Source organism: Hyla sarda, chromosome 12, assembly GCF_029499605.1.
Source record: "Hyla sarda isolate aHylSar1 chromosome 12, aHylSar1.hap1, whole genome shotgun sequence".
Taxonomy (NCBI): Eukaryota; Metazoa; Chordata; class Amphibia; order Anura; family Hylidae; genus Hyla; species Hyla sarda.
This window is the reverse complement of record NC_079200.1, coordinates 52,145,827-52,153,529: the sequence shown is the minus strand read 5'-3', so window position 1 is coordinate 52,153,529 and position 7,703 is coordinate 52,145,827. Positions and strand designations below refer to the sequence as shown.

Sequence of the window (7,703 nt, the reverse complement as noted above, 5' to 3'; positions counted from 1 at the left end):
CTATGTGTCTGTGTATATATATGTGTGTGTGTGTGTAGGGGGGGGGGGGTAAACTGCCTAATCTGGGGGACAACTATGCTGCCTAATCTGGGGGACAACTATGCTGCCTAATCTGGGGGACAACTATGCTGCCTAATCTGGGGGACAACTATGCTGCCTAATCTGGGGGACAACTATGCTGCCTAATCTGGGGGACAACTATGCTCCTAATCTGGGGGACAACTATGCTGCCTAATCTGGGGGACAACTATGCTGCCTAATCTGGGGGACAACTATGCTCCTAATCTGGGGGACAACTATGCTGCCTAATCTGGGGGACAACTATGCTGCCTAATCTGGGGGACAACTATGCTGCCTAATCTGGGGGACAACTATGCTGCCTAATCTGGGGGACAACTATGCTGCCTAATCTGGGGGACAATTATGCTGCCTAATCTGGGGGACAACTATGCTCCTAATCTGGGGGACAACTATGCTCCTAATCTGGGGGACAACTATGCTGCCTAATCTGGGGGACAACTATGCTCCTAATCTGGGGGACAACTATGCTGCCTAATCTGGGGGACAACTATGCTGCCTAATCTGGGGGACAACTATGCTGCCTAATCTGGGGGACAACTATGCTCCTAATCTGGGGGACAACTATGCTGCCTAATCTGGGGGACAACTATGCTGCCTAATCTGGGGGACAACTATGCTGCCTAATCTGGGGGACAACTATGCTGCCTAATCTGGGGGACAACTATGCTGCCTAATCTGGGGGACAACTATGCTGCCTAATCTGGGGGACAACTATGCTCCTAATCTGGGGGACAACTATGCTCCTAATCTGGGGGACAACTATGCTGCCTAATCTGGGGGACAACTATGCTGCCTAATCTGGGGGACAACTATGCTGCCTAATCTGGGGGACAACTATGCTCCTAATCTGGGGGACAACTATGCTGCCTAATCTGGGGGACAACTATGCTGCCTAATCTGGGGGACAACTATGCTGCCTAATCTGGGGGACAACTATGCTCCTAATCTGGGGGACAACTATGCTCCTAATCTGGGGGACAACTATGCTCCTAATCTGGGGGACAACTATGCTGCCTAATCTGGGGGACAACTATACTGCCTAATCTGGGGGACAACTATGCTCCTAATCTGGGGGACAACTATGCTGCCTGATCTGGGGGACAATTACCCGGCCCTCCACAATATTTTTAGTTTCTCATGTGGCCCCATGGGATAAATAATTGCCCACCCAATTCCTCCTCAACCCCGGACATTCCTTAACCTGGAGCCGCCCGGGGAAAGGAGAAAGTGAAGACAAGAGACTGGTGAGACCTCTCTGCAAAATTGTGTATTTAATGCAGTGTTTCCCAACCAGGGTGCCTCCAGCTGTTGCAAAACTATTACTTAATAAAGATTTTGAATAAGAAAAAAATTTACTTTAGGGGTTAAGTAGCTGATCCATCTGCAGCATCTCCCCCTGCCCCCTGTAACAGGAAGCCTCTGATTGGTTGATGCAGGTGCCTTTCCCAGGCTGCAGGACCAATGAGTGCCTCCTCTTAGCTCAGGGGAGATGACATGATAGAGCAGACACTCTGTGATCTCCTGGGGCTTCGCTCTGTACTGTGAGTAGTGATCACACTGAGGCTCCGTGCATCACAGGAAATCACAGAAGCAGGACACGTCAGATCCGGGACGGTTGGGAGGTAAGTCTATTATCATAATAGTAATACACATTGGGGGACATGTATGAAAACTTGTGCAGAGGAAAATTGACCAGTTGCCCATAGCAACCAATCAGATCGCTTCTTTCACTTTTCATTTTTAAATGTGGTGTCCCGGTACAGGACTTGGTCCTGTCCCTCTCTAAAGTCCCCTCAGCCAGAGTTTTTTCACTCTCATAGGGCACTCTTGCAGGGCTTACCCCTGGTCGCCTCATGTAAATTGTGTTCATATATATATATTTAATGTATAGGAAATATTATGTATAGGACCTTAGCAGGTCACGTGCCTTTAATTACGATTGTACTATGGTTTAAGGACCTTACAGGGTCATGTGATGTACCCAGAGTTCACTGAGTCAGGACTTACAGGTTTGCCGGCCAATGAGCTTTGTCCAGCCTCCTTAATATATAAGGGGCTGTAGTCAATCAATTCACTCTCTTAGCTCTTGCCTCTCTTAGTTCCGGACTATCAAGCAGCACAAATCTCATCAGCATCAATTCAAGTCAGCTAGGCCAAAGCCTAAGATCCAGCAGCCACTAAAACGTGAGTTACCAAAGCTCAAACTACCTAATCCTGTGTGACTACTACCAGCTAAAATATTATAATTAGTAGCACAGTGGCTAGCATCAAAGCTCATTGCTTCAGAGTCCCAGCACAACCTGTGAGGAACCTGTATCCCGGTTCACTCTAGAGAGACTGTTATGTTTGAAGACTGTTGTATAAAATCCTCAAGTAAAGTTCTTCAGTTTATTCATAAAATCTGCTGTGGATATTCCGTTATTCTCCCTACCGTTTCTGGGACGGTTGGCGGTAGGACTATTAACACTAAGGAAACCTTGCCCTGGCATCATGACATCTTAGGGTTAATACCAACAGACCCTACACTACCACTACAACACCCTAGACACAATTACTCTCTCCTGCCCACCACATAAAAATGAAAGAAACTATCTGGTTGCTATGGGCAACCACTTTTCCTCTTTACAGGTTTTGATAAATTTCCTCCAGTGGTTTTGGCAAAAATTACACAAAGATGGCGTCTTGGGAGAATAGAAATGAGGACGCAGTTGTTGTGGTGTGTTTATTTTTATTTTTTACCAAATAAACCTCAAACAAAAATTGTGTCTGTTCCTAGGCTTAGGCTGGGACTAAACACAATGTATCTGTGGCGTTTTTCAAAGCCCACATTGCCTTATCTTTGGTGGTCTCCCCCCCCCCCCCTTCCGACAGACGTCTGTCCAGCTGTTGAAAAACTACAACTCCAAGCATGCCCTGACAGCAAATGATATTACAAATACTGAGTATAAACAAATATAACACACCCACAGGGAGTAGTGTCCTTTTATTTAAAAAATGCTAAAAAAAAAAATCCCTTAGGTAACAGTCATGCAGAATATATTAAAAAGCTTTTTTAGGTTTCAGCCAATCAGAGAGCAGCACTGCTCAAATAGAACTCCCAGGAGGTAACAGCGTGTCACACATGTGATGTCATAACCATTGTCCACCAGAGAGCAGCACTGAGCAGAAATAACACAGCTCCTGCTCATTCTTCATCAGTGAGGGGCCGATGCTGGACACTGTAGGCGCGCGGGAATGTGAAGTTGAATACATCACTGTGATTGGTAAGTGTCACATTGTTGTGTCCAAAAGGTCTTTAGTGCAGTTCCATGTGCATTTCTATAATAACCATGTAAATAATCTCTCTTTTGTTTTCCTATCTTAGATGCACTATTTCCAGGATGTGGAGTAGCATTTCCGGACTATCAAGACGTTGTAATAAGGCACATATTTCCGGACTTACAGCAAGAAGTTGGATGAAGGCATAAACCCTCGAATCACGCACATACACAGACACTTTGCCCAAATTCCAGAGGTAACCTCCTTTAGTATGCCCAGAGGAAGGGCAATACAGTAGCCATGGATTCCCTACAGGTTTCCTCCCCTCTGGAGGTTTTTCCTGTCCTGAGTTAGTTACTGTACGCTCTTTGTGAGTGATGGAAGGTTACATAAATCCCTACACAAACATTTTAATAAATAATAAAGTTCCCCTGTTTTTAAACCGTTCTTTGACTTGTTTGACTCATTTATTTTATTTCTGTCTGTGAAAAATTGTGATTTTTTTTTTAAAGTGTACAAAGCATGCCTCAGCAGGCATCACGCGCAAACCCCTGGGGGGGGTCCTGAGAACCCCCCCACCCATGTCAGGGATCAGTTCAATTCAGACCGGCGATCTGTGGCGATTCCGGGTCATACAGGTCTCCAGTGACCGGAAAATAAGGAGTCTTAGACACCCCCGATCCCCTGAAGGCATAGGGGTAAGGTGGAAGGGGTGCCACCCCTCCTATTCCTGCTATTGGTCGGTCAGAGACGACTGACCAATAGCAGTTCGGGGGTGGGGGAGTTAAAGTTCGGTTCCCCGCTCTGCCCCCCGACTTTTGTCCTGGAAGAGTGGGGGAACTGGTGGTCATCGGCGCCAGAAGTCACTTACCAGGCGGGCAGCGATGAGATATGGCTCCCTGGTGCGCGATCCTATAGAAGCCAGTGAGTTGATGCCTAGCAACATATGGAGGGCTACAGTTAGAAGACCACTATACAGTGGTCTCTAAACTGTAGCCCTCCAGATGTTGCAAAACTACAACTCCCAGCATGCCCAGACAGCTGTTTGGGCATGCTGGGATATGTAGTATTGCAAGATTTAGAGGAGTACAGTTTGGAGATCACTAAGCAGATCAGTACATGTTGAGAGTTGCAATTTTGCAACAGCTGGAGGCACACTGGTTGGAAAATACTGAGTTAGGTAACAGAACCTAACTGAAGGTTTTCCAACCAGTGTGCCTCCAGATGTTGCAAAAGTACAACTCCCAGCATGCACTTTCTGTCAGTGCATGCTGTGAGTTGTAGTTTTGCAACAGCTGGAGGTTTGCCCCCCCACACACTCACACACACACTCACACACACATGTTTTTCTCCTTTTACCCCTTATGAAAAGGAAAAGTTGGGGTCTACACCAGCCTGTAAGTGTAAAAAAATTTACATTTTTACACTAACATGCTGGTGTTGCCCCATACTTTTTATTTTCACAAGAGGTAAAAGGAAAAAAAGACCCCCAAAATTTGTAACACAATTTCTCCTGAGAGGGCGTAAAATGCTCTGCCGACACACAACAAGGCTCAAGAGTTAGAGTGTACTATGTACATTTGAGGCCTAAATTGGTGATTTGCACAGGGGTGGCTGATTTTATAGTGGTTCTGACATAAACGCAAATTAAATAAATAAATACCCACGTGTGACCCCATTTTGGAAACGACACCCCTCACGAAACGTATTAAGGGGTATAGTGAGTTTTAACACCCCACGGGTGTTTGACAATTTTTCATTAAAGTTGGATAAGAAAATGAAAAAAAAAAATTTTAACTAAAATGCTGGTGTTACCCTAAATTTTTCATTCTCACAAGGGAAAATGGGGAAAAAAGCCCCCCAAAATTTGTAACCCCATTTCTTCTGAGTAAGAGCATACCCCATATGTGGATGTAAAGTACTTTGCGGGCGTACTACACTGCTCAGAAGGAAAGGAGCGCCATTGGGATTTTGGAGAGAAAATTTGTCCGGAATTGAAGGCCTCTTGTGTCTACAAAGCCCCCATAGTGCCAGACCAATGGACCCCCCCACATGTGACCCCATTTTGGAAACTAAACCCCTCACGGAATGTAATAAGGAGAGCAGTGAGCATTTACGCCCCACAGGTGTCTGACAGATTTTTGGAACAGTGGTCCGTGAAAATGAAAAATGTAATACCCCTTTTAGGAATTAGGAAGTGAGTGTAGGCATGCGTTAATAGGGGATAAGATTTCTAGGGGCGGAGTACCCCTTTAAGGAATTAAAAAGTTAGTGTAGGCATGCTTTACAAGCAGGTAGAAAAAGAACAGTTGGGAGAAATGGCAGGTGTGTTCTCGTCCATTAAAAAATTTACTTTAGGGGGGCGTGTCTAGCCATGGTTGTATGAGGACGTGCTGCTGAGGAGCTCCTGCCTGCCGTTAGCTATTTCTGCCCTTCTTGTGCTGTGCCTATGGGGAATAGATCGAGGAACAAAAAGAAGAAGGTCTCTGGCATCCCCCCACCGCTTCCCATGTCTCTGGACACTTACTTTACCCGGGCCCAGCCCTCCCGCACGGGGACCCCACTGCCTGCTCTGATGCCCGGCGCCATCTTGGAACAGCGGAGCGGTACACGCACGGCCCCTCCGGCGGCTCTGGCCCTGATACAGGGCCGCACTGAAGAGGAGTGCTCCCGCCCTCGGGATCATCACCGCTCACCTCCGGAGCGTTCCGGTGCTCCTCCGGCCATCCTTTCTGAAGCACTGCGTCCTCCGGCTCCTTCCCCTGCTCTCCAGCCCTCCGGCTCTCCCAGGCAGCAAGATGGCGGCGCGCAGCAGGCCCACCTTCCTGACGTGGCTCCCGCTCTGCTGGTGTGCGGTCTAGAGTCTGGACCCTCACGGAGCCAGGTAAGAGGAACCCCTGAGAGACCCCCAGCCACGGAGGTGCTTCCTGTCAGCGGTCCCCCCACATTGGACTTGCTCACAGGGGTTACCCTGTTAACCCCCACGGTACCTCACCTCCAGCCTCCACTGGGCCCATCCCCACCCTCCTGGAGGGGCACTACGGCTATGGTGCATCTGGATGTCCCTCTCCTGAGACCCGAGGGGGCTTCTCCCCCAGGGTCTCCCCAAGTACCTCCTGCCTTCCTACCGCCTCCATCTCTATTACCTGCTGGCCTGGTAGCTGGGTCACCTTCCCCCCCATGGGTGTCTGGCTCTTCCTGGGCTGCTGGCTCACATTCTGCCTCATCATCTCCTGCAGAGTCTGCACTAGCTGCCTCCCCTCCGGCCTCTGCACCTTCCAGCCAGGGGCCATCACCCTCGCCCCTCCTGGCCCTCAACTGCCTCCCACACACCAGGAGGTAGCCTGCAGCTTGGATGCCACCCCACCACTTTTCCCCTCTCAACCATTATCTTCAGGACTGCGGCCTCATGTTGCAAATCTAGGCCAGTTTTCTATGCATTGTGATGTGGTAGTGCCTCCTGCCATTGCGGCCTCTGCTCCTATCACTCTGGCCGACCTACAGTCGTTGGTACAGTCTCTCCCAACTAAAGATGATATCTCTACACTGACCCGACAGGTGGTCCTCGAATGCAAGCAAGAATTTGCACAACTACGTTCAGAACTTTCCTCTGTGTCCGCCAGGGTGGAGACCGTGGAGGCGGCACAGGACTCTACTTTAACCTCCCTTCAGGCTTTGCAGGCTGTAGTAAGTGGCCACACTGACCAATTGTTCCATCTTCAGCAACACTTGGATGATATTGAAAATCGTAGCCGCAGGAACAACATCAGAATCCGTGGTTTGCCAGAGGCGGTGTCATCTGGGGAGCTGTGGGAGGCCCTTCCTGCTATTTTCAATGACCTCCTAGACAGGCCTCCTGAGGCGCACATAGAGATGGACCGAGCACATAGAGCTCTGCGCCCACCGAGCTCTGACGACCGCAATCCAAGAGACGTAATCTGCCGGATACACTTTTATGCCCTGAAGGAGGACATTTTGCGACGTGCGAGAAGACGTCGACAGATCACCTACAAGGACGTCCCTGTCCAGTTGTACCCCGATCTCTCACGCCATACACTGGCCCAACGAGCTGCTCTTAAGCCCCTTCTGCAGGTCCTGCGTGACAGGGACATTCCGTACCGCTGGGGTTTTCCTTTCTCCCTCACAGTGCGCAATTGGGGGCGCGTGGTGTCCCTGCGCTCTCCGGTGGATCTTCCCAGCTTTCTCCAAGCCCTGGATTTACCTGAGGTGGTGCTTCCGAAATGGCCTATGTTGCATTCCAGTCCGTTCCAACAGCCAATCCCGCCCCCTGCTTCACCTCCGGCGAGAGCCCCTCGGTCTGGACTCCCTCCTAGAGACTCTCGCACTCGCGGACCCCGAGTGGC

General features: G+C 49.2%; 1 long non-coding RNA gene across 1 annotated transcript; it reads left to right on the top strand.

Moving 5' to 3' along the window:
• The first annotated feature begins 3,229 nt into the window (after positions 1-3,229).
• LOC130297008 (uncharacterized) lies at positions 3,230-3,787 on the top strand. Its single transcript, XR_008849366.1, has 2 exons — positions 3,230-3,344; positions 3,446-3,787. It is a non-coding gene; the product is annotated as an uncharacterized LOC130297008 (long non-coding RNA).
• The last annotated feature ends 3,916 nt before the right edge of the window (positions 3,788-7,703 follow it).